The sequence below is a fragment of the Phyllobates terribilis genome, unplaced genomic scaffold (genome assembly GCF_046119375.1).
Source record: "Phyllobates terribilis strain yellow unplaced genomic scaffold, ASM4611937v1 Scaffold_4__5_contigs__length_816908805, whole genome shotgun sequence".
Lineage (NCBI taxonomy): Eukaryota > Metazoa > Chordata > Amphibia > Anura > Dendrobatidae > Phyllobates > Phyllobates terribilis.
In genome coordinates this window covers 684,622,857-684,647,797 of record NW_027362764.1, presented here as the reverse complement: position 1 = coordinate 684,647,797, position 24,941 = coordinate 684,622,857, and the positions used below count along the sequence as shown (strand labels likewise).

The window sequence follows — 24,941 nt, the reverse complement described above, 5'->3', positions numbered from 1 at the left end:
TAGATGGGAGAGGTCTCTATGAATAGGAATTCCTAAGTATTTGATACCCTGTGAGGGCCAGGCAAAGGGAAAGTTGGACTGGATGGAATCATATATGGATTTGGGGAGGGAGACATCGAGGGCCTCAGACTTCGCTGCATTGATTTTAAAATTTTACCATGTAACAAAGTGATCTATTTCAGCCATAACAGCATGGATGGATATATGTGATTGAGTGATATATACTAGGACATCATCAGCAAATAGAGAGCACTTGTACTCGGTGCCTCCCACCTCAATCCACCTAATATTGGGGTTATGGCGAATTGATGAGAGCAGGTGCTCCGTCACTAGGATGTATAAGAGAGGGGACAGAGGACATCACTGCCTTGTCCCATTGGTGATTGTGAAAGGCGATGAAAATGTTCTGACGCACCCCCTGGGCCTTGGGACACCCGGAGCCGGACCCTTTTTGGTGGATGCTGGTGGTTGTAGTCTTCGTGGCGGCGACCCAGTTCCGTGGCTCAGGGCGGTCAAACCAGTGGCGGAACTATTTATGTGGTTTTCATGTTTAAATGTCCGACTACGCCACCCGTGGATTGCGGTCAGAGTGAACCGCCGCTACAGGGCAGACCACTGAGGCTGGTGTTGTGGGTGCAGCAGAGCGTAGCATAACTCCCCATGGGAGGAGTATAGCCTCAGGGCAGTGTATGCGGAGGATGGGGGTGATGGTGCAGGGCAGCAGCAGTAACGACACGGAGTCAGTGATGCAGTTCAGGGCCTTTACTCACAGTTCTTATTATCCAGACCACGTCTGCAGGTAACGGCTGCCCACGTCGTACTGTGCTCACCAGGTGAGGGGCTCAGACAACTCCCAGATAACTTTGGAGCGCTTCACAGGACCCCCTTTGTGTGTCCTTTGTCTGGCCTTTCTTACCAACACTTCTGTCCGGCTGCCTCGGGCCTCCTCTTGGTAAACTTGGTGCCAGTTTCCCTGACCCTATGTGGTGCCTTCCTAGCGGGTGTAGCGAGGGGCTGCGCCACATAAAATGTCAGAGCCTCCGGTTTCTAGCTGAGGGTCGTTTCCTGCCTCCACTAGTTCGGGGACCGGTCTCCCCCTTTGGCCTGACCCCTCCACGCAGGTGGATTCGCGCGTGCGGTGGCGACTCGCCCGTCCGCACCCCTGGGATCCCTTCATTCCTCATTCCTGGAGCCTTCTCCGCTCCTCTTCCTTCCTTCTCCCTCTACCAGGCCTGGGCCTCTGTTACTAGGCCCGCCTCCGGAGCAGAGCTCATGCAGAGCCCCTGCTCCCTGCCACTTCTGCTCAGACTTCTCTGCACTGAACTAAGATGGTGCCCACCTTTTATACTCCCTTCTCAATGCACCCAGGAACTGCTTCCTCCCTGCTCCTGCACTACAGGGTTCCCCTTCCTCAGTGTTCCCTCCCCCCACTCCAGCCAGGGACAGGGACTGTCGTGCCCATCTCAGGGGCATATTGGTCGCCCTGCCCCACGGCAATGTGGTGTAATGCATGCAGGTGTCGGGTCCTGATCCACACTGAGAGTGAGATATCACGCCTCTGGGTGAGGTGCAATACGTCTGTAGCAACCGAGCCCTCAGGGTGCTACAGTTCCATTTATCTTCAGCCTAGGTGACGTATTGCGATACAGGGCCGTGATTTTGGCTATAAAAGGGTCCCCTAGACCCCTACCCCAAGCTTTTTAAGAGAATCATATATGGCGTGCCAGGAGACTCTATGGAATGCTTTCTCAGCATCCAACGAGAGTATCTAATTACAAATTTTTAACTGCATCTAGCCCAGGAAATACTTTGTGCCTAGTAGCAGTGTCTGCTAGTGAGCGGATTATCCCGGCTGTTAAGCAAGCTGCACCACATGTAGTTTAGACACTTAATTTTTTCAAAGGAAATGCTTCGGGACCATGGGATACTTAGTGAAGAGCATCAGGAGGCACCCCAAGGCATAGGGGCTGGGACTGGCAGTAGGATGCCTTGCGGTGGACAGCCGAGCTCGATCCTTATAAAAGCTTTTTAACTGCAGCAGCTTTAGTGGACGCTACTGGAGCTGGAATTACGCGGCTGCTGGCATGAGACTTGCCCTCCAATAGATCCTTGTAAATGGATTTAAAGTGTATTCATTCAAATTAGAGAGACAATTTAAATTAAAAAGCTTAGAGCTGCCTCCACCACAGGGGGGCTCGCTCGACCCACCAGCGGACAGGCACCAGTATTGGGAGAGGGGGGCTGGCCGTCAGGGTTCACTGCGGCTCTGGCACAAACCCGGCGACACGGAGGTGGCACGGGCAGGAGCGGACTGGCCGTGTCGGCTTCTCACTTTTTGGATTTTAGAAGGGCATGACATGCCTATATCTGTGTCTCCCCCTCCTTTTACTCCTCCACCTCTTTTCTTTTCGCATGACTATATGTACTTGTCACTTTTCCATGTGTTAGTTATGTCTTCTGAGCAGTTTGTCAGCTTTTGGACACCTTTGAAGGTGTTTTCTATGTGTTTCTATGTGTTTCTATGTGTTTTTGTTTGCCTGCCATTGGTTTTAATGGTGTTCGAAGGTGTTCGACGAACAGTTCGGCAAACACACGAGTGTTCGACGAACCGAACCGAACTCAAACACTACGGGGGTGGCTCAACACTACTTGCCACGGCTAGGAGTGCTTATTGACTCCGCAGCTCGCAATGTGGAAATGATGGCGTTAAAAGCACCCGGGGCCGTGAAGGGGCCAGGCTTTCAGCAGGTGCCCAGGGAAGGTTTTGGATGCCGGCCGCCTAGCGAGGGCCAGCAGAAGTAACATGTTTCTCTGCAAAGAAGCTTGTGTAACCAAGCCAGACGGCTGACAAAGAGCTAACCTCAGTGCAAGGAAGGCAAGGAAGGAATTGGGGAGGGGGGGCGTGATTCCTGCTAGGGCCCTGAAATCATAAAACAGGCAGGAGAGTCTGACGCATGGTGACGGAGAGGTTGTAGGGGCAGATAGGGGGTGTTGTCACGTGCGAGCACGTGTGCATCCTGGCTTGTGTGTGACAGTGTGCTTCCTAGGTGTGGCGCGCTGCAGACAGTCAAAGGGATTGTTCCCTTTCATTAAAAGTTAATCCCCGGCTGCAGGCTATTAGAAAGCAACTAACCGCGCTCTACTCACCCTACCCGGGTCTACCGGTGAGTCTCGCCTCTGCTCCCGGCCTTTGGCATTGGCCGTGAAGAAGACGTTCCGTCGACAGCCCTGCAGCCGATCAGTGAGCTCAGCGGCTCTGAGTGGGGCGTTGTGTCTACAAGACCTTTTAAGGAAGCCAGCAAAAAAATTGAAGAGAAGGTAAAGCACAAAAGGACCTGGTCTTGCTGAGCACTGGAAAGGGCAGCCGGCAGCCAGACTTCAAAGTAGAAAAGCAACAAGAGAGAGGATTGTCTCTGCCTACGGCCACACCACCCTGAACACGCCCTATCTTGTCTGATCTTAGAAGCTAAGCAGGATTCGGCCTGGTTAATACTTGGATGGGAGACTGCCTGGGAATACCAGGTGCTGTAGGCATTTGCTTTTTCCTTCTTTCCACCAGCAGGGGTCACTCTCTTCTATGCCTTTTTTCCATTCCCTTTCACAAGTGCACACATTCATTCTCTTTTCTTTTTTTCATTAGCTTTCTCTCTTGCGCTATTTCATCTCTGCAAAATACCAGCATCCTTCTGATCACTGTGGGCCTCCAGCATTGTTGCTTCTTTACTTTTAATACTAGGCTCCTTTTCACCAGGATCAGCGTCTCCCGTGTGGCTGGAGGCAACAACCGGTAACCCCAAGCAGAAGACCTTTGCAGGCAACACGACCCTCCCCCCTGAAGAGCAGCTCAAAGTCACAGGCAACCATCTCACCCTCTTCCTTCATTCACCCCTGGACGTCTCGCTCCGCCCCCAAGTTACGGGTCCAGCTTGCTCTTTCTGTCACATTACCGCGATGAAGGGTTTAGCCTGCAGGAGACCCTGCGCCGAGACATTTTTGAAGACACCTGATGCGGCGGGTGAATCACTGCTAAACAAACCACACCTGTAGGGACGGCACAGCCTTTGCATGGACCCTTCGGAGCCCGCCCCGTCACGGCCAGATTGCTCGCCACCAAGCGATCCTGAGAAAGGCTGGCCGGGCGATGGATCAAGCAGCGTCTACTGGTCCTACCACCTTGGATACGCCCGATCTCGTCTGATCTCAAAAGCAAAGCAGGGCTGGGCTCGGACAGTACTTGGATGGGAGACCTCCTGGGAACACCGGGTGCTGTAGACCATTTTGATGACGTTTTGCCCTACTGCCCAGCTCGGCTAGCATGGAACGGCGCCTTGCTGGACACCGACCTTAAGTAACTTAGATGATGGAAGCCCCAAGGTCTCTGAGCCAGTTGACAGCTAAGTACGCTACCCCGCCGCCTTTACGCAGGCCTGACACCGAGCTCTTTGCCACGGCTAGGAGTGCTTATTGACTCCGCAGCTCGCCGTGTGGAAATGATGGCGTTAAAAGCACCCGGGGCCGTGAAGGGGCCAGGCTTTCACCAGGTGCCAAGGGATGGTTTTGGATGCCGGCCGCCTAGCGAGGGCCAGCAGAAGTAACATGTTTCTCTGCAAAGAAGCTTGTGTAACCAAGCCAGATGGCTGACAAAGAGCTAACCTCAGTGCAAGCAAGGTGCGGAAGGAATTGGGGAGGGGGGGGTGATTCCTGCTAGGGCCCTGAAATCATAAAACAGGCAGGAGAGTCTGACACATGGTGATGGAGAGGTTGTAGGGGCAGATAGGGGGTGTTGTCACGTGCGAGCACGTGTGCATGCTGGCTTGTGTGTGAGAGTGCGCTTCCTAGGTGTGGCGCGCTGCAGACAGTCAAAGGGATTGTTATCTTTCATTAAAAGTTAATCCCCGGCTGCAGCCTATTAGAAAGCAACTAACTGCGCTCTACTCACCCTACCCGGGTCTACCGGTGAGTCTCGCCTCTGCTCCCGGCCTGTGGCATTGGCCGAGAAGCTGACGTTCCGTCGACAGCGCTGCAGCCGATCAGTGAGCTCGGCGGCTCTGAGTGGGGCGTTGTGTCTACACGACCTTTTAAGGAAGCCAGAAAAAAAATTGAAGAGAAGGGAAAGCACAAAAGGACCTGGTCTTGCTGAGCACTGGAAAGGGCAGCCGGCAGCCAGACGTCAAAGTAGAAAAGCAGCAAGTGAGAGGCATGTCTTTGCCTACTGCCACACCACCCTGAACACGCCCGAACTCATCTGATCTTGGAAGCTAAGCAGGGTCGGGCCTGGTTTGTAGTGTTGAGTCACCCCCGTAGTGTTCGAGTTCGGTTCGGTTCGTCGAACACCCGTGTGTTCGCCGAACTGTTCGTCGAACTGTTCGTCGAACACCTTCGAACACCGTTAAAACCAATGGCAGGCAAACAAAAACACATAGAAACACATAGGAAACACCTTCAAAGTGTCCAAAAGCTGACAAACTGCTCAGAAGACATAACTAACACATGGAAAAGTGACAAGTACATATAGTCATGAGAAAATAAAAGAGGTGGAGGAGTAAAAGGAGGGGGAGACACAGATATAGGCATGTCATGCCCTTCTAAAATCCAAAAAGTGAGAAGTCGACACAGCCAGTCCGCTCCTGCCCGTGCCACCTCCGTGTCGCCGGGTTTGTGCCAGAGCCGCGGTGAACCTGATGGCCAGCCCCCCTCTCCCAATACTGGTGCCTGTCCGCTGGTGGGTCGAGCGAGCCCCCCTGTGGTGGTGGCAGCTCTAAGCTTTTAAATTTAAATTGTCTCTCTAATTTGAATGAATACACTTTAAATCCATTTACAAGGATCTATTGGAGGGCAAGTCTCATGCCAGCAGCCGCGTAATTCCAGCTCCAGTAGCGTCCACTAAAGCTGCTGCAGTTAAAAAGCTTTTATAAGGATCGAGCTCGGCTGTCCACCGCAAGGCATCCTACTGCCAGTCCGAGCCCCTATGCCTTGGGGTGCCTCCTGATGCTCTTCACTGAGTATCCCGTGGTCCCGAAGCATTTCCTTTGAAAAAATGAAGTGTCCAAACTACAGGTGGTGTAGCTTGCTTAACAGCCGGGATAATCCGCTGATTAGCAGACCCTGCTACTAGGCACAAAGTATTTCCTGGGCTAGATGCAGTTAAAAATTTGTAATTAGATACTCTCATTGGATGCTGAGAAAGCATTCCATAGAGTCTCCTGGCACGCCATATATGATTCTCTTAAAAAGCTTGGGGTAGGGGTCTAGGGGACCCTTTTATAGCCAAAATCACGGCCCTGTATCGCAATACGTCACCTAGGCTGAAGATAAATGGAACTGTAGCACCCTGAGGGCTCGGTTGCTACAGAGGTATTGCACCTCACCCAGAGGTGTGATATCTCACTCTCAGGTAAGGATGGAGTGTGGATCAGGACCCGACACCTGCATGCATTACACCACATTGCCGTGGGGCAGGGCGACCAATATGCCTCTGAGATGGGCACGACAGTCCCTGTCCCTAGCTGGAGTGGGGGGAGGGAACACTGAGGAAGGGGAACCCTGTAGTGCAGGAGCAGGGAGGAAGCAGTTCCTGGGTGCATTGAGAAGTGAGTATAAAAGGTGGGCACCATCTTAGTTCAGTGCAGAGAAGTCTGAGCAGAAGTGGCAAGGAGCAGGGGCTCTGCATGAGCTCTGCTCCGGAGGCGGGCCTAGTAACAGAGGCCCAGGCTTGGAAGAGGGAGAAGGAAGGAAGAGGAGCGGAGAAGGCTCCAGGAACGAGGAATGAAGGTATCCCAGGGGTGCGGACGGGCGCGTCGCCACCGCACGCCCGAATCCACCTGCGTGGAGGGGTCAGGCCAAAGGGGGAGACCGGTCCCCGAAACTTGTGGAGGCAGGAAACGACCCTCAGCTAGAAACCGGAGGCTGTGACATTTTATGTGGCGCAGCCCCTCGCTACACCCGCTAGGAAGGCACCACATAGGGTCAGGGAAACTGGCGCCAAGTTTACCAAGAGGAGGCCCGAGGCAGCCGGACAGAAGTGTTGGTAAGAAAGGCCAGACAAAGTACACACAAAGGGGGTCCTGTGAAGCGCTCCAAAGTTATCTGGGAGTTGTCTGAGCCCCTCACCTGGTGAGCACAGTACGACGTGGGCAGCCGTTACCTGCAGACGTGGTCTGGATAATAAGAACTGTGAGTAAAGGCCCTGGACTGCATCACTGACTCCGTGTCGTTACTGCTGCTGCCCTGCACCATCACCCCCATCCTCCGCATACACTGCCCTGAAGCTATACTCCTCCCGTGGGGAGTTATGCTACGCTCTGCTGCACCCACAACACCAGCCTCAGCGGTCTGCCCTGCAGCGGCGGTTCACTCTGACCGCAATCCACGGGTGGCGTAGTCGGACATTTAAACATCAAAACCACATAAATAGTTCCGCCACTGGTTTGACCACCCTGAGCCACGGAACCGGGTCGCCGCCACGAAGACTACAACCACTAGCATCCACCAAAAAGGGTCCGGCTCCGGGTGTCCCAAGGCCCAGGGGGTGCATCAGAACATTTTCATCACCTTTCACAATCACCAATGGGACAAGGCAGGGATGTCCTCTGTCCCCTCTCTTATACATCCTAGTGACGGAGCACCTGCTCTCATCAATTCGCCATAACCCCAATATTAGGTGGATTGAGGTGGGAGGCACCGAGTACAAGTGCTCTCTATTTGCTGATGATGTCCTAGTATATATCACTCAATCACATATATCCATCCATGCTGTTATGGCTGAAATAGATCACTTTGTTACATTAGGTCAAATTTTAAAATCAATGCAGCGAAGTCTGAGGCCCTCGATGTCTCCCTCCCCAAATCCATATAGGATTCCATCCAGTCCAACTTTCCCTTTGCCTGGCCCTCACAGGGTATCAAATACTTAGGAATTCCTATTCATAGAGACCTCTCCCATCTATGTTATCTTAATTTTGGGCCCTTTATTGAACAACTCCATACAGACCACGGTTGGCAAGTTAGAACTGTAAGATTCACTACGTGAACCACTGGTGTTTTGTGGAAAAGCACATGTACACTGCGTTCCAAATTATTATGCAAAAAGTGTTTAGGAGTGATAAGGGAAGAATTTGTTTGTTTGTCAGTTAAACTCATTGATGGTGATGTGTGTCAGGGCTCTTTATATCACTGTAAGCAATTGCAGACACCTGTGCTAATTAGTTTGGCAGGTGTGTCCAATGAAAGGCAAGACTACTTGAGAAGGCTGTCTCACATTATTAAGCAGCCTACATTTTCTGCCAAAATGGGAAAGAAAAAGGATGTGTCGGCTGCTGAGAAGCAACAAATTGTGGAGTGTTTAGGTCAAGGCATGACTACAATTAACATTGTGCGATGATCAGGATGAAGTGTCTTGGCAATCAAGAAGTATGTAGCTGATTCACAGTACACACGTGTGCGTGCTGATAAGGGCAAATTGAGGAGTCTTTCCTACAGGCAATTACGTCAGGTTGAAAGAGCAGCGGCAAAAAAGCCTTGTCATAGCAGCAGACAAGTTTTTGAAGCTGCTTGTGCCTCCAACGTCCCCCGAACAACAAGATGCAGGGTCCTTCAGAGGTTTGCAGCTGTGCATACGCCATCCTGTCGACCTCCTCTATCCACTTCACACAAGCAGAAACGGCTCCAGTGGGCCAAACATTACATGAAGACTGATTTCAAAACTGTTTTGTTCACAGATGAGTGCCGTGCAGCGCTCGATGGTCCAGATGGATGGAGTGGAGGATGGCTGGTTGATGGACACCCCACGCAAACACGGCTACAGCGCCAACAAGGAGGAGGTGGAGTAATGTTTTGGGCTGGAATCATGGGGAGAGAGATTGTCGGCCCCTTTAGGATCCCTGAAGGCGCTAAAGATGAACTCCATAATGTATGTGGATTTTCTCAAACAGCACTTCCTGCCATGGTTCAAGAAGAAGAACCGTGTATTTCACAGCAAGATCATTTTTCTGCATGATAATGCACCATCTCATGCTGCACATAAAACATCTGCATCTCTGGCTGATATGGGCATAAAAGGGGACAAACTTATGGTGTGACCCCCATGCTCCCCTGACCTGTACCCCATTCAGAACCTTTGGAGCATCATTAAAAGGAGTGTCTATGATGGCGGGAGGCAGTTCACATCTAAGCAACAGCTCTGGGAGGGTATTCTGTCCTCATGCAAAACAATTGAAGCAGAAACCATCCAAAACCTGACAAATTCAATGGACAAGAGAGTTCAGAAGCTCCTTTCGAACAAGGGGTCCTATGTGAAAATGTAACATCACCTAGAATAAAGTTTTGAGTTGAAAACTGTTTGATTTCAGTTTCTAACAACCTGCTAATGCTTATAATTGCAAAAATGACCATTTTTTTGGTCTTTATTAAAATGAAAAGGTTGATCGAAAAGTTTGGGGGATCTAAGAGTGTGGCAACCCAGTAGTCATGACTACTTCGAATTCTGACAATATGAGGGTCATGCTGCAGGTAGTGCAGCAAGAAGGCACTTATGTGTTTTGCGCATCTCGGAGCCCCAAAATAATTTTCCGGGCTAGATGCAGCTAAAAATTATTATTAATTTTAAATCTGGTGAAGCTTTAGTATAGATGGCCTAATAGGATCAGTGCTGCACACTGCTACAAAGCCCAAATTATTTTCCAGCCAAGATACAGATAAACATGATTAGTAATTTGAAAGCTTAAAACGGTTGGTAGGGTGATTTTAACCAATCATCAAGCTTTTACTCTCCCCAGGATGACACAGGGGTAGAAAAGTCGTTTCGGATCCATGATTTGTTCATCTTTATGAACGTGAGTCTGTCTACATTATCAGTGGAGAGCCGCGTGCGCTTATCTGTCAGCACACCACCAGCAGCGCTGAACACACGTTCAGACAGAACGCTGGCTGCGGGGCATGACAAGATCTCCAAGGCGTAAGTGGCTAGCTCCGGCCATTTATCCAGATTGGAAGCCCAAAAAGAGCAAGGGTCCAGTGACACAGTCGTGGCTTCAATGTTTACTTGGAGATACTCCTGTACCATCGTCTCTAGGCGTTGACTATGTGTCAGACTTCTTGTCTCCTGTGGCCTTGCAAAGGAAGGGCTAAAAAAGTGGTGAAATGATTCCGCAAAATTGATGTTACCAGCAGATACTGTGGTTCTGTTACGGTTTGAGTGCTGAACACTTGACGGTCCCACGGTTGGCAAGCTGGAACTGTGAGATTCACTACGTGCACCACTGGTATTTTGTGGAAAAGCACATGTAAGATTCTGCAACAGTCTCTGCTGATACTCCTGCATGCGTGCATCCCTTTCTATGGCAGGAATAATTTCTGCAAATTTACTTTTGTACCGGGGATCTAACAGTGTGGCAACCCAGTAGTCAGGATTATTTCTAATTCTCACAATTCGAGGGTCATGTTGCAGGTAGTGCAGCAAGAAGGCACTCATGTGTGTTGCGCATCCAGGAGCACCAAGTCCCTGTTGTGTTGGTGGCGAGGTAACAATCATGCTTCCTTCCTCTGTCCTCTCCCCCCAACCTCGCACAACAGAAATGTGATCAAGGTCTCCCTCATCTGATGAGTCTTCCATCAGTTCGTCCTCCACTTCTTCCTGGGCTCCTGCACCTTCCTCACTAGTTTGGCTGCTACCATGCGCCCTGGTAAAACCATCTCCCCCACCCTCAAATGCCTGCCGCCTTGGTGCTGCCGACCGTCTGGACCTTGCAGATGTTAGCCCTTCCGCATACAACTCCTCCTCCTCTACTTCCTCCACCTCCTCTTGTGCCACCACCTGACTCCGAATTCTGTTTAACATGTGCTTCAGCATGTAAATCACCGGAATAGTCATGCTGATAATGGCATCGTCAGCACTAAACATCTTCGTCGCCATTTCAAAACTGTGCAGAAGGGTGCATAGGTCCCTGATCTGAGACCACTCCTCCAGCGTGATTTGCCCCACCTCTGAATCTCGTTGGCCCAGGCTATACGTCAGAACGTATTGCACCAGGGCTTGTCGGTGCTGCCACAGTCGCTGCAACATGTGCAGAGTTGAATTCCACCGGGTAGGCATATCGCATTTTAGCCGGTGAAGTGGCAGGCCCAACGACTTCTGTAGAGATGTAAGTCGCTGAGCTGCGGGATGCGAACGGCGGAAGTGAGCACACAGCGACCGTGCCCTCTGCAGAAGGCCATCTAGTCTGGGATAGTGGGCTAAAAATTGCTGGACAACCAGGTTCAACACGTGAGCCATACAAGGCACGTGTGTGACATTGCCCCGGCGAAGGGCCGCACCCCGGTTTGCAGCATTGTCGCACACGGCCTTCCCTGGTCTCAGGTCCAGTGGAGACAACCATTCATGAAATTGGTTCTCCAGACCTGACCACAACTCCTCAGCTGTGTGACTCACATTTCCCAGACATTTCAATGTAAAAACCGCCTGATGACGTTGAGCCCTACTGCCAGCATAGTAAGGAGGTGTGCAGGATCCCTTCTGCGCAGTTAGAAAGCTTGTGGCATGACCAGACAGGCTTTGGGTGCAGGTGGAAGACCGAGAGGAGGTTGAGGAGGCAGAAGCAGTGGAGGAACTTTGACATAAAGAGGATTGACGCACAACTCGTGGGGACGGCAAGACTTGGACAGCAGCCCCTTGTCCTGCTGTCGCCATAGTTACCCAGTGCCCAGTCAGCGACATGTAACGCCCCTGTCCATGCCTACTCGTCCAAGTGTCTGTGGTGAAATGCACCCTGTCACACACAGAGTTTCTCAAAGAAGCGGTGATGTTGTGTGCGACATGCTGTTGGAGCGCAGGCACACCTTTCTTTGAGAAGTAGTGCCGACTGGGCATCTGGTACTGGGGCACTGCGACGGACATAAGGTCTCGAAAATCCTCTGTGTCCACCAGGCGGAAAGGCAGCATTTCTGTAGCCAAGAGCTTGCAGATGGTGAAATTCAACCTGTTAGCTTTTTCATGGCTAGGAGGAAATGGTCTTTTACTTGTCCACATCTGAGGGACCGAGGGCTGGCTATTGTGCTTAGACGGGGTTGATAAGGGTGTCCCCGGCAAACTGCCGGTCTGTGAGGAAGATGCAGGCGGACATGTTAGGTTGCCTTGATCCAAAGGTGGTGCTATCGATGTCGGACAGCGCTCAACACCAGCTGGTGTTACCACCTCCAAAGAAAATGATGACCTGCCAATCACGCTGGCTGTTGCGGGTAAAGAGGTGGCAGGTCTGCGCCCCAAAACAGGTGTGACTGCTGTCCCCCCAGTCACAGAGGATGAAGAGGCCGCGGATGCACAAGATATGGCAGACGGTGGTTGGCCCGGCCGGCTAGGCCGCATTGTAGCACAGTGAGCTTCCCACTGCAACTTATGCTTCATGTCCATGTGCCGGTTCATGCATGAAGTACTCAAACTATGTATTTTTTTGGCCTCTACTTAGCTTTAGTTGACAAATGTTACAGATAACACGAGTTGGGTCATCTTTATCGATCTGAAAAAATGCCCAGGCTATGCAAGGCTTAGCACCCATGCGACCTGAAGAGCCACCACGACTTGTGGTGAGAGGCAGAGTTGTGTTTGAGGATGCAGTTGTTGACGTGCTTCCAGTACTACGTCTCTGTCCAGGAAGGCGCAACCTGACCTCGTCGTCACTAGCATCTTCCTCCACCTCATCTCTTGGCTGACTGTGGGTTGACAGTAAGTGGGATCTCCAACCTCATCATCATCACCCTGTGCGTTATCACACCCGTCGTCCTCAGAGCCAACCTGTTCCTGCCCTGACAAAAAACTAAAGTTGTCGCTCCAATCAGGTATTTGAGTCTTATCATCGTCTTCCTCATTGTCTCCACCAACAGGAGTTACAGTTTGGGAATGAGGGTCTACATTATGGTCAGAACCTTCTGCGTCTGGTCCTGGATCCGACTCATAAAGATTCTGGGCATCAGTGCAGATCATTTCCTCGTCTGGATTCACAGAAGCGCTGGAGTCAACCTCTGATTCCCAGGCTATAGTATGAGTAAACAGCTCTGCAGACTCAACCATCTGTTCTACCTCATACTCAGACGGGCAGCTGGAGATTTTGGAGCTGTGAGGAAGCAAGTGCGATTGGGGTGACACCTTTGAGGACTGGAGTATTTGTGATGTTGAAGTTGATGTGGAGGAGAGCCCACTTAAAGGAGCACTTGATATCCGTTGAAGCACCTGCTGTTTTTGTGCCTCATCTGGAATTTGTAGCGATTGGCGAGGCCGTAAGAAAGGGATCTTATCACATTGTCCGCTAAAAGAAGTAGACATTTTAGTTTGGCTGGAAGATGGTCTTTCTTCTGCAGATGTTACTGTTGCTTTAACACCTACCCCACGGACACAACCTTTTTTCCCCTTCCCAACACGCCTATTCCCCTTTCCACCAGCAGCAGGCCTTTTTCCACTCATTTTGGTGGTTAACTAATTCACAACTCTGGAGTTGTTTGCACAAAAAAACAATGGATGGGAACCGAGCAAAGCTGAGTGGCCAAACTGTGGTAATAGGCCAAAACTATTGGCTGGGTTAGATGCAGAAAAAAATTATATTCAATTTGCAACCTGATGGAGGTCTGTATAGATAGATTAATAGAACAAGTCCCACACACAGCTAGAAGCCCAATATTTTTTCAGAGGTAGATGCAGAAAAAAATATATTCAGTTTGCAACCTGATGGAGGTCAGTATAGATGGACTAATACAACAAGTCCCACACACAGCTAGAAGCCCAATATTTTTTCAGAGATAGATGCAGAAAAAAATATATTCAGTTTGCAACCTGATGCAGGTCTGTATAGATGGATTAATAGAACAAGTCCCACACACAGCTAGAAGCCCAATATTTTTTCAGAGGTAGATGCAGAAAAAAATATATTCAGTTTGCAACCTGATGGAGGTCAGTATAGATGGACTAATACAACAAGTCCTACACACAGCTAGAAGCCCAATATTTTTTCAGAGCTAGATGCAGAAAAAAATATATTTAGTTTGCAACCTGATGCAGGTCAGTATAGATGGATTAATAGAACAAGTCCCACACACAGCTAGAAGCCCAATATCTTTTCAGAGGTAGATGCAGAAAAAAATATATTCAGTTTGCAACCTGATGGAGGTCAGTATAGATGGACTAATACAACAAGTCCCACACACAGCTAGAAGCCCAATATTTTTTCAGAGGTAGATGCAGAAAAAAATATATTCAGTTTGCAACCTGATGGAGGTCAGTATAGATGGATTAATACAACAAGTCCCACACACAGCTAGAAGCCCAATATTTTTTCAGAGGTAGATGCAGAAAAAAATATATTCAGTTTGCAACCTGATGGAGGTCTGTATAGATGGATTAATAGAACAAGTCCCACACACAGCTAGAAGCCCAATATTTTTTCAGAAGTAGATGCAGAAAAAAATATATTCAGTTTGCAACCTGATGGAGGTCAATATAGATGGACTAATACAACAAGTCCCACACACAGCTAGAAGCCCAATATTTTTTCAGAGGTAGATGCAGAAAAAAATATATTCAGTTTGCAACCTGATGGAGGTCAGTATAGATGGACTAATACAACAAGTCCCACACACAGCTAGAAGCCCAATATTTTTTCAGAGGTAGATGCAGAAAAAAATATATTCAGTTTGCAACCTGATGGAGGTCTGTATAGATGGATTAATAGAACAATTCCCACACACAGCTAGAAGCCCAATATTTTTCAGAGGTAGATGCAGAAAAAAATATATTCAGTTTGCAACCTGATGCAGGTCTGTATAGATGGATTAATAGAACAAGTCCCACACACAGCTAGAAGCCCAATATTTTTTCAGAGGTAGATGCAGAAAAAAATATATTCAGTTTGCAACCTGAAGGAGGTCTGTATAGATGGATTAATAGAACAAGTCCCACACACAGCTAGAAGCCCAATATTTTTTCAGAGGTAGATGCAGAAAAAAATATATTCAGTTTGCAACCTGATAGAGGTCAGTATAGATGGACTAATACAACAAGTCCCACACACAGCTAGAAGCCCAATATTTTTTCAGAGGTAGATGCAGAAAAAAATATATTCAGTTTGCAACCTGATGGAGGTCAGTATAGATGGACTAATACAACAAGTCCCACACACAGCTAGAAGCCCAATATTTTTTCAGAGGTAGATGCAGAAAAAAATATATTCAGTTTGCAACCTGATGGAGGTCAGTATAGATGGACTAATACAACAAGTCCCACACACAGCTAGAAGCCCAATATTTTTTCAGAGGTAGATGCAGAAAAAAATATATTCAGTTTGCAACCTGATGGAGGTCTGTATAGATGGATTAATAGAACAAGTCCCACACACAGCTAGAAGCCCAATATTTTTTCAGAGGTAGATGCAGAAAAAAATATATTCAGTTTGCAACCTGATGGAGGTCTGTATAGATGGATTAATAGAACAAGTCCCACACACAGCTAGAAGCCCAATATTTTTTCAGAGGTAGATGCAGAAAAAAATATATTCAGTTTGCAACCTGATAGAGGTCAGTATAGATGGACTAATACAACAAGTCTCACACACAGCTAGAAGCCCAATATTTTTTCAGAGCTAGATACAGAAAAAAATATATTCAGTTTGCAACCTGATGCAGGTCTGTATAGATGGATTAATAGAACAAGTCCCACACACAGCTAGAAGCCCAATATTTTTTCAGAGGTAGATGCAGAAAAAAATATATTCAGTTTGCAACCTGATGGAGGTCAGTATAGATGGACTAATACAACAAGTCCCACACACAGCTAGAAGCCCAATATTTTTTCAGAGCTAGATGCAGAAAAAAATATATTTAGTTTGCAACCTGATGCAGATCTGTATAGATGGATTAATAGAACAAGTCCCACACACAGCTAGAAGCCCAATATTTTTTCAGAGGTAGATGCAGAAAAAAATATATTCAGTTTGCAACCTGATGGAGGTCAGTATAGATGGACTAATACAACAAGTCCCACACACAGCTAGAAGCCCAATATTTTTTCAGAGGTAGATGCAGAAAAAAATATATTCAGTTTGCAACCTGATGGAGGTCAGTATAGATGGACTAATACAACAAGTTCCACACACAGCTAGAAGCCCAATATTTTTTCAGAGGTAGATGCAGAAAAAAATATATTCAGTTTGCAACCTGATGGAGGTCTGTATAGATGGATTAATAGAACAAGTCCCACACACAGCTAGAAGCCCAATATTTTTTCAGAAGTAGATGCAGAAAAAAATATATTCAGTTTGCAACCTGATGGAGGTCAGTATAGATGGACTCATACAACAAGTCCCACACACAGCTAGAAGCCCAATATTTTTTCAGAGGTAGATGCAGAAAAAAATATATTCAGTTTGCAACCTGATGGAGGTCAGTATAGATGGACTAATACAACAAGTCCCACACACAGCTAGAAGCCCAATATTTTTTCAGAGGTAGATGCAGAAAAAATATATTCAGTTTGCAACCTGATGGAGGTCTGTATAGATGGATTAATAGAACAAGTCCCACACACAGCTAGAAGCCCAATATTTTTCAGAGGTAGATGCAGAAAAAAATATATTCAGTTTGCAACCTGATGCAGGTCTGTATAGATGGATTAATAGAACAAGTCCCACACACAGCTAGAAGCCCAATATTTTTTCAGAGGTAGATGCAGAAAAAAATATATTCAGTTTGCAACCTGAAGGAGGTCTGTATAGATGGATTAATAGAACAAGTCCCACACACAGCTAGAAGCCCAATATTTTTTCAGAGGTAGATGCAGAAAAAAATATATTCAGTTTGCAACCTGATGGAGGTCAGTATAGATGGACTAATACAACAAGTCCCACACACAGCTAGAAGCCCAATATTTTTTCAGAGGTAGATGCAGAAAAAAATATATTCAGTTTGCAACCTGATGGAGGTCAGTATAGATGGACTAATACAACAAGTCCCACACACAGCTAGAAGCCCAATATTTTTTCAGAGGTAGATGCAGAAAAAAATATATTCAGTTTGCAACCTGATGGAGGTCAGTATAGATGGACTAATACAAAAAGTCCCACACACAGCTAGAAGCCCAATATTTTTTCAGAGGTAGATGCAGAAAAAAATATATTCAGTTTGCAGCCTGATGGAGGTCTGTATAGATGGATTAATAGAACAAGTCCCACACACAGCTAGAAGCCCAATATTTTTTCAGAGGTAGATGCAGAAAAAAATATATTCAGTTTGCAACCTGATGGAGGTCTGTATAGATGGATTAATAGAACAAGTCCCACACACAGCTAGAAGCCCAATATTTTTTCAGAGGTAGATGCAGAAAAAAATATATTCAGTTTGCAACCTGATGGAGGTCTGTATAGATGGATTAATAGAACAAGTCCCACACACAGCTAGAAGCCCAATATTTTTTCAGAGGTAGATGCAGAAAAAAATATATTCAGTTTGCAACCTGATGGAGGTCAGTATAGATGGACTAATACAACAAGTCCCACACACAGCTAGAAGCCCAATATTTTTTCAGAGGTAGATGCAGAAAAAAATATATTCAGTTTGCAACCTGATGGAGGTCAGTATAGATGGACTAATACAACAAGTCCCACACACAGCTAGAAGCCCAATATTTTTTCAGAGGTAGATGCAGAAAAAAATATATTCAGTTTGCAACCTGATGGAGGTCTGTATAGATGGATTAATAGAACAAGTCCCACACACAGCTAGAAGCCCAATATTTTTTCAGAGGTAGATGCAGAAAAAAATATATTCAGTTTGCAACCTGATGGAGGTCTGTATAGATGGATTAATAGAACAAGTCCCACACACAGCTAGAAGCCCAATATTTTTTCAGAGGTAGATGCAGAAAAAAATATATTCAGTTTGCAACCTGATGGAGGTCAGTATAGATGGACTAATACAACAAGTCTCACACACAGCTAGAAGCCCAATATTTTTTCAGAGCTAGATACAGAAAAAAATATATTCAGTTTGCAACCTGATGCAGGTCTGTATAGATGGATTAATAGAACAAGTCCCACACACAGCTAGAAGCCCAATATTTTTTCAGAGGTAGATGCAGAAAAAAATATATTCAGTTTGCAACCTGATGGAGGTCAGTATAGATGGACTAATACAACAAGTCCCACACACAGCTAGAAGCCCAATATTTTTTCAGAGCTAGATGCAGAAAAAAATATATTTAGTTTGCAACCTGATGCAGGTCTGTATAGATGGATTAATAGAACAAGTCCCACACACAGCTAGAAGCCCAATATTTTTTCAGAGGTAGATGCAGAAAAAAATATATTCAGTTTGCAACCTGATGGAGGTCAGTATAGATGGACTAATACAACAAGTCCCACACACAGCTAGAAGCCCAATATTTTTTCAGAGGTAGATGCAGAAAAAAATATATTCAGTTTGCAACCTGATGGAGGTCAGTATAGATGGACTAATACAACAAGTCCCACACACAGCTAGAAGCCCAATATTTTTTCAGAGGTAGATGCAGAAAAAATATATTCAGTTTGCAACCTGATGGAGGTCTGTATAGATGGATTAATAGAACAAGTCCCACACACAGCTAGAAGCCCAATATTTTTCAGAGGTAGATGCAGAAAAAAATATATTCAGTTTGCAACCTGATGCAGGTCTGTATAGATGGATTAATAGAACAAGTCCCACACACAGCTAGAAGCCCAATATTTTTTCAGAGGTAGATGCAGAAAAAAATATATTCAGTTTGCAACCTGAAGGAGGTCTGTATAGATGGATTAATAGAACAAGTCCCACACACAGCTAGAAGCCCAATATTTTTTCAGAGGTAGATGCAGAAAAAAATATATTCAGTTTGCAACCTGATGGAGGTCAGTATAGATGGACTAATACAACAAGTCCCACACACAGCTAGAAGCCCAATATTTTTTCAGAGGTAGATGCAGAAAAAAATATATTCAGTTTGCAACCTGATGGAGGTCAGTATAGATGGACTAATACAACAAGTCCCACACACAGCTAGAAGCCCAATATTTTTTCAGAGGTAGATGCAGAAAAAAATATATTCAGTTTGCAACCTGATGGAGGTCAGTATAGATGGACTAATACAAAAAGTCCCACACACAGCTAGAAGCCCAATATTTTTTCAGAGGTAGATGCAGAAAAAAATATATTCAGTTTGCAGCCTGATGGAGGTCTGTATAGATGGATTAATAGAACAAGTCCCACACACAGCTAGAAGCCCAATATTTTTTCAGAGGTAGATGCAGAAAAAAATATATTCAGTTTGCAACCTGATGGAGGTCTGTATAGATGGATTAATAGAACAAGTCCCACACACAGCTAGAAGCCCAATATTTTTTCAGAGGTAGATGCAGAAAAAAATATATTCAGTTTGCAACCTGATGGAGGTCTGTATAGATGGATTAATAGAACAAGTCCCACACACAGCTAGAAGCCCAATATTTTTTCAGAGGTAGATGCAGAAAAAAATATATTCAGTTTGCAACCTGATGGAGGTCAGTATAGATGGACTAATACAACAAGTCCCACACACAGCTAGAAGCCCAATATTTTTTCAGAGGTAGATGCAGAAAAAAATATATTCAGTTTGCAACCTGATGGAGGTCAGTATAGATGGACTAATACAACAAGTCCCACACACAGCTAGAAGCCCAATATTTTTTCAGAGGTAGATGCAGAAAAAAATATATTCAGTTTGCAACCTGATGGAGGTCTGTATAGATGGATTAATAGAACAAGTCCCACACACAGCTAGAAGCCCAATATTTTTTCAGAGGTAGATGCAGAAAAAAATATATTCAGTTTGCAACCTGATGGAGGTCTGTATAGATGGATTAATAGAACAAGTCCCACACACAGCTAGAAGCCCAATATTTTTTCAGAGGTAGATGCAGAAAAAAATATATTCAGTTTGCAACCTGATGGAGGTCAGTATAGATGGACTAATACAACAAGTCTCACACACAGCTAGAAGCCCAATATTTTTTCAGAGCTAGATACAGAAAAAAATATATTCAGTTTGCAACCTGATGCAGGTCTGTATAGATGGATTAATAGAACAAGTCCCACACACAGCTAGAAGCCCAATATTTTTTCAGAGGTAGATGCAGAAAAAAATATATTCAGTTTGCAACCTGATGGAGGTCAGTATAGATGGACTAATACAACAAGTCCCACACACAGCTAGAAGCCCAATATTTTTTCAGAGCTAGATGCAGAAAAAAATATATTTAGTTTGCAACCTGATGCAGGTCTGTATAGATGGATTAATAGAACAAGTCCCACACACAGCTAGAAGCCCAATATTTTTTCAGAGGTAGATGCAGAAAAAAATATATTCAGTTTGCAACCTGATGGAGGTCAGTATAGATGGACTAATACAACAAGTCCCACACACAGCTAGAAGCCCAATATTTTTTCAGAGGTAGATGCAGAAAAAAATATATTCAGTTTGCAACCTGATGGAGGTCAGTATAGATGGACTAATACAACAAGTTCCACACACAGCTAGAAGCCCAATATTTTTTCAGAGGTAGATGCAGAAAAAAATATATTCAGTTTGCAACCTGATGGAGGTCTGTATAGATGGATTAATAGAACAAGTCCCACACACAGCTAGAAGCCCAATATTTTTTCAGAAGTAGATGCAGAAAAAAATATATTCAGTTTGCAACCTGATGGAGGTCAGTATAGATGGACTCATACAACAAGTCCCACACACAGCTAGAAGCCCAATATTTTTTCAGAGGTAGATGCAGAAAAAAATATATTCAGTTTGCAACCTGATGGAGGTCAGTATAGATGGACTAATACAACAAGTCCCACACACAGCTAGAAGCCCAATATTTTTTCAGAGGTAGATGCAGAAAAAATATATTCAGTTTGCAACCTGATGGAGGTCTGTATAGATGGATTAATAGAACAAGTCCCACACACAGCTAGAAGCCCAATATTTTTCAGAGGTAGATGCAGAAAAAAATATATTCAGTTTGCAACCTGATGCAGGTCTGTATAGATGGATTAATAGAACAAGTCCCACACACAGCTAGAAGCCCAATATTTTTTCAGAGGTAGATGCAGAAAAAAATATATTCAGTTTGCAACCTGAAGGAGGTCTGTATAGATGGATTAATAGAACAAGTCCCACACACAGCTAGAAGCCCAATATTTTTTCAGAGGTAGATGCAGAAAAAAATATATTCAGTTTGCAACCTGATGGAGGTCAGTATAGATGGACTAATACAACAAGTCCCACACACAGCTAGAAGCCCAATATTTTTTCAGAGGTAGATGCAGAAAAAAATATATTCAGTTTGCAACCTGATGGAGGTCAGTATAGATGGACTAATACAACAAGTCCCACACACAGCTAGAAGCCCAATATTTTTTCAGAGGTAGATGCAGAAAAAAATATATTCAGTTTGCAACCTGATGGAGGTCAGTATAGATGGACTAATACAAAAAGTCCCACACACAGCTAGAAGCCCAATATTTTTTCAGAGGTAGATGCAGAAAAAAATATATTCAGTTTGCAGCCTGATGGAGGTCTGTATAGATGGATTAATAGAACAAGTCCCACACACAGCTAGAAGCCCAATATTTTTTCAGAGGTAGATGCAGAAAAAAATATATTCAGTTTGCAACCTGATGGAGGTCTGTATAGATGGATTAATAGAACAAGTCCCACACACAGCTAGAAGCCCAATATTTTTTCAGAGGTAGATGCAGAAAAAAATATATTCAGTTTGCAACCTGATGGAGGTCTGTATAGATGGATTAATAGAACAAGTCCCACACACAGCTAGAAGCCCAATATTTTTTCAGAGGTAGATGCAGAAAAAAATATATTCAGTTTGCAACCTGATGGAGGTCTGTATAGATGGATTAATAGAACAAGTCCCACACACAGCTAGAAGCCCAATTTTTTTCACAGCTAGATGCAGAAAAAAATATATTCAGTTTGCAACCTGATGGAGGTCTGTATAGATGGATTAATAGAACAAGTCCCACACACAGCTAGAAGCCCAATATTTTTTCAGAGCTAGATGCAGAAAAAAATATATTCAATTTGCAACCTGATGGAGGTCAGTATAGATGGACTAATAGAATGATGCTATGCCCAAAAGATTTTACTTCACTAGGTGCAGTAAAAAAATTGGTATTCTATACACAGGTGGTATATCTTGCAACACAGATAGGCTACTCCACTGACTAACACACTCTGCAATAGTCCAAAAAGGATTAGCTTTGCTAGATTCAGCCAAATGCTGTGAAAAAAACTTGCACAGCACTGGCACAGACCTGCCTGGCAAAAACTGATAGGAACTGATGTAACCTAGTCCTGAAAAGGACTCCAATTACAATTAGTCTTTACTCTCACAATCTATCTATTTAAGAGCACAGACCTGCCTGATAAAGTCGTAGGAAATGCTGTAACCTAGTCCTTAAAAGGACTGCAATCACAACTATTCCCTACTCCCAAGCTATCTGTAGATTTGTGCGAAAATTGGCTTGAAATTAACAAGCAACAGCGGTGCCGTCTAACACGCAGCTGCAGCAGTGAGAAAATGTTGGCGACGGGGAAAATGGCTTGGTCTTATAGGGCAAGGACATGTGACATACACTGCCAATGACACATGCCCTTGCTTGTGTGAAAAAAAGCACTTCGCTCCGTGTGTGCGCTGCTGATAGGCTGACAGATTGCACCTCCCCACTGCAAATGCGGGAAAGAGAAAAAAAAATGGAGATCTTCATTGTTCCTGCAGAGATCCATCCCCTGCCCCTCCCCCCACCCCGCTGTACACTCAAACTGCGTATTAACATTAATTTTCATCATTACTGAGAAAAAATCCAGTTATGATTTTGGTGCACGAACAGTTATTGAACATAACCTCGAACAGCCGAATTTTTCTCAAATTGTTCGTGTTCGCCGAACGGCTCGAACACCGCCCAAAACAGCTCGAATTTGAGATTGGCGAACAGTTCGAGTAGAACAACGCTCATCTCTACTGGTTAGTACTTGGATGGGAGACCGCCTGGAAATACCAGGTGTTGTAGGCTTTTGCTTTTTCCTTCCTTCCACCAGCAGGGGGCACTCTCTTCTATGCCTTTTTTCCATTCCATTTCACAAGTGCACACATTCATTCTCTTTTCTTTTTTTCATTTGCTTTCTCTCTTGCGCTATTTCATCTCTGCAAAATACCAGCATCCTTCTGATCACCGTGGGCCTCCAGCATTGTTGCTTCTTTACTTTTAATACTAGGCTCCTTTTCACCAGGAACAGCGTCTCCCGCGTGGCTGGAGGCAACCACTGGTAACCCCAAGCAGAAGACCTTTGCAGGCAACACGACCCTCCCCCCTGAAGAACAGCTCAAAGTCACTGGCAACCATCTCACCCTCTTCCTTCATTCACCCCTGAACGTCTCGCTCCGCCCCCAAGTTACGGGTCCAGCTTGCTCTTTCTGTCACATTACCGCGATGAAGGGTTTAGCCTGCAGGAGACCATGCGCCGAGACATTTTTGAAGACACCTGATGCTGCGGGTGAATCACTGCTAAACAAACCACACCTGTAGGGACGGCACAGCCTTTGCATGGACCCTTCGGAGCCCGCCCCGTCACGGCCAGATTGCTCGCCACCAAGCGATCCTGAGAAACGCTGGCCGGACGATGGATCGAGCAGCGGCTACTGGCCATACCACCTTGGATACGCCTGATCTCTTCTGATCCCGGAAGCAAAGCAGGGCTGGGCTCAGACCGTACTTGGATGGGAGACCTCTTGGGAACACCGGGTGCTGTAGATCATTTTGATGAAGTTTTGCCCTACTGCCCAGCTCGGCTAGCATGGAACGGCGCCTTGCCGTACACCGACCTTAAGTAACTTAGATGATGGAAGCCCCAAGGCCTCTGAGCCAGTTGGCAGCTAAGTACGCTACCCCGCCGCCTTCACGCAGGCCTGACACCGAGCTCCTTGCCACGGCTAGGAGTGCTTATTGACTCCGCAGCTCGCCGTGTGGAAATGATGGCGTTAAAAGCACCCGGGGCCGTGAAGGGGCCAGGCTTTCAGCAGGTGCCCAGGGAAGGTTTTGGATGCCGGTCGCCTAGCGAGGGCCAGCAGAAGTAACATGTTTCTCTGTAAAGAACCCTGTGTAACCAAGCCAGACGGCTGACAAAGAGCTAACCTCAGTGCAAGGAAGGCAAGGAAGGTGCGGAAGGAATTGGGGAGGGGGGGGTGATTCCTGCTAGGGCCCTGAAATCATAAAACAGGCAGGAGAGTCTGACGCATGGTGACGGAGAGGTTGTATAGGCAGATAGGGGGTGTTGTCACGTGCGAGCACGTGTGCATGCTGGCTTGTGTGTGAGAGTGCGCTTCCTAGGTGTGGCGCGCTGCAGACAGTCAAAGGGATTGTTCCCTTTCATTAAAAGTTAATCCCCGGCTGCAGGCTATTAGAAAGCAACTAAACGCGCTCTACTCACCCTACCCGGGTCTACCGGTGAGTCTCGCCTCTGCTCCCGGCCTGTGGCATTGGCCGTGAAGCTGACGTTCCGTCGACAGCGCTGCAGCCGATCAGTGAGCTCAGCGGCTCTGAGTGGGGCCTTCTGTCTACAAGACCTTTTAAGGAAGCCAGCAAAAAAATTGAAGAGAAGGGAAAGCACAAAACCAGGGGAGGAGTCCTGAGGAGATAATTTGCATATTCCCACTGCATTTTGGGGTAAGTGAAGAGTCTCCGCGAGCTCAAAGAACACTGGATTTTGGCTGTTGGAGCTGAAAAGAGGACATCGGTAAACCAGGGGAGGAGTCCTGAGGAGATCATTTGCATATTCCCACTGCATTTTGGGGTAAGTGAAGAGTCTCCGCGAGCTCAAAGAACACTGGATTTTGGCTGTTGGAGCT

At 46.3% G+C, this 24,941-nt stretch overlaps 3 pseudogenes; all 3 read left to right on the top strand.

The window, feature by feature from the left end:
• The first annotated feature begins 3,415 nt into the window (after positions 1–3,415).
• LOC141269701 (5S ribosomal RNA) lies at positions 3,416–3,534 on the top strand (annotated as a pseudogene).
• A 621-nt stretch (positions 3,535–4,155) lies between these two features.
• Positions 4,156–4,275, top strand: LOC141268647 (5S ribosomal RNA; annotated as a pseudogene).
• Positions 4,276–23,730: 19,455 nt separating this feature from the next.
• Positions 23,731–23,850, top strand: LOC141270137 (5S ribosomal RNA; annotated as a pseudogene).
• The last annotated feature ends 1,091 nt before the right edge of the window (positions 23,851–24,941 follow it).